We start from the raw sequence: 2500 nt of genomic DNA on the forward strand, positions 1-2500 counted from the left end.
GTAGGCGTCGCCCGTCGACGCGCCGCTCTTCCCTTTCCGCCGAAGGACGGACGTGTCCCGATCCGGGGGGGCGCAAGGGGGGGACCGAGTCGCTTTCCTCGCGCCGGCCGAGTCCGTCGGGTCTTCTCCGGACGCGGAGCGCGGTGGTCGTGCTCGGTTGTTTCCCCTCCCTTACTCGCGAGGTGCAAAAAGTCACGTCGCTGAAAATCTCCGCGCGCGTACCGGCGAGGCGCGCACGCCATCCCCTCGGCGGTTTCTGCTCCCCGTCGGCCTCCACGAGTCTCCGCCGCCTCCCCGGAACTCCAAGGCGGGCGAACCCGAGCGGTTTGCTCCCGTCTGCGGAAAAGAACCGGCGAGAAGCGCCCCGCCAGGACGCCGCCGGTCCACCGCGGGCAGGGCCGCCCGAGCGGAGGGCGCCTCCCCGGCACTCTTGACTCGTGGAACCCGGGCGGGCGGGCGGGCGGGACGTGTAGGGCCCCGCGCCTTCCCCCGGGGAGCCTGCGGGAACCGCGTCTGGCCGATTCGGGAGCCGGCGCCCGTCACCGGGGCAGAGGCGGGGAGGCGTCCGCCCTCGCGGTACCCTTAACGGCCGCCGAAGGCGCACGGCTCCCCTCGGCCAATCTTCCTCCAGGCGCCGGGGAGCACGACGCAGCCGCGGACCGAGGCGTCCTCCCCTCGCCCGCCGGTTCCGTCGCGTCCGCGCCGGTCGCGGGGAGCGGCGGTGAAGCTCGGTCACGTCCCCTCCCTTACTCGCGAGGAGCGAAAAGTCCCGACGGCGGAAATCTCCGCGCGCGGGCCGCGACGGCACGTACGGTTCGCTTCCCGATTCCTCGTCCCCCGGTCGCCTCCTCGAGTCGACGCCGCCTCTCTGGAACTCCGAGGCGGGGAAGGCAGGCCGGTGGCTCCCCTCGTCGGAAAGGAACGGTCCCCCTCTCGTGCGGATCTCGCGCGGCGCGGGCCTCTCCCTCGGCGTATAGGGGCCTCGCGCCTTCCCCCTTCGAGAGCCCGCGGGAAGGACGGGGTCCTCTTCGCGCCGTGTCGGGAGCCGGAGCCCATCGCCGGGGCCGAGGCGGGAGGCCGTCCGCCCTCGCGGTACCGTAAACGGCCTCCGAGCGCGTCGCGGTCGCCTTCGCGGCTCCCGCGGAGCCCGGTTTCCGGCACAGGAAGTTCGCGAGAAGACGACGGGAATTCACAGGCGTCTGCAGGGGACCGACAAAATGAGAGCTCCGGGGACAACCCTAACGGCAAAAGACGCGCCGTCGTCGAAGCAGAACGATGAAGCCGAAAGGAAATGTATCTATCTTCTAATAATCATAAATTATTTATTGTAAATATTATTATTATTATTTCATATTATGAAATAAATAAGTCTACCTTCTAATCTAAATCTGAAACGCGTAGGTGTGTACGTGGCACGGCTATCTGCCCACACAGACAGCCTCCGGCCTCCGCAAACAGGCTATACTTCCCAGGGTTAAAAATCTAGCAAGTCACCCTTTTCCAGTGACCTGTTCGTTACGGCGAGCGCCACGCAAGGGCCGCCCAAACCCTTGCCGACGTCCTTCCCGAACGCTCTATATAGCCCGCCAGCCGAGGAACGCTTTCGTTTGGGGACCATTTCCTCCTAGATTTGGCTTTGGCTTCCACCACGGGCAGGCATCCCAGGGTTCTCCGTTGCCGTGTCGTTTGCATGGCCCCGCCCACTGCCCTTTTCCTTTCCAATCTCTCTGCTTAACAAACGGAGCACGACCGAGCTGCAACTGAACTTCCTGGAGGAGTTTAGGGATTGACTCCACAGGGTGGAAGTTGTAGTTCACCCCGCCGCATCAAGTCTCGGAGCGCTGTCGCTCCTACAGGGAGTTGTAGTTCACCTACACCCAGAACGCTACGAACCCAAACGAGGACGGGTCTGGGCCAAACTTACCGTGCGGACCAGATATTATGCCCAGATTTGACAACCGATGGGTTTGGAGGGGAACGGGACTGGAAGTTCAGGAGTAGTGTAGGTAGTACTCAGATTTATAGTTCTCACCTGCAATGAATTAGCGTCGCACTTGGCACACAGAGCCCCCCCCCCCCCCTAACCGATCTCTATATATCCCTCTCTCTATCTGAAAGGGTCATGAAATTTCGGCCTAGGACAAAACCACACATCCCAGAAACACTAAACTTGCCAGCACAACTCCTCATCCATGCCTCTACGTTCATACAACAAAAAGAAAAGAAAAATAAAGTCCTCGTTAGAGGGAGAGGAATCATTCTTTTTTATCCAATGGCTGCCAGTTCAAAGGCTAAGCTCCGCCCACTTGGTCTCCTAGCAACCCGCTCAGCCCAGGGGACAGGCAGAGTTAGGCTTCACTAAAGCCTCTTCCAGACTGCCTGTAAAATACAGATGGTCAGATTTTTAACTGGATTATATGGCAGTGTAGACTCAAGGCCCTTCCACACAGCTATATAACCCATTGATAGTCTTCTATTTATAGTCTGCTTTGAACTGGAT

The sequence above is a fragment of the Anolis carolinensis genome, unplaced genomic scaffold (genome assembly GCF_035594765.1).
Source record: "Anolis carolinensis isolate JA03-04 unplaced genomic scaffold, rAnoCar3.1.pri scaffold_92, whole genome shotgun sequence".
In the NCBI taxonomy this organism is placed as follows: domain Eukaryota; kingdom Metazoa; phylum Chordata; class Lepidosauria; order Squamata; family Dactyloidae; genus Anolis; species Anolis carolinensis.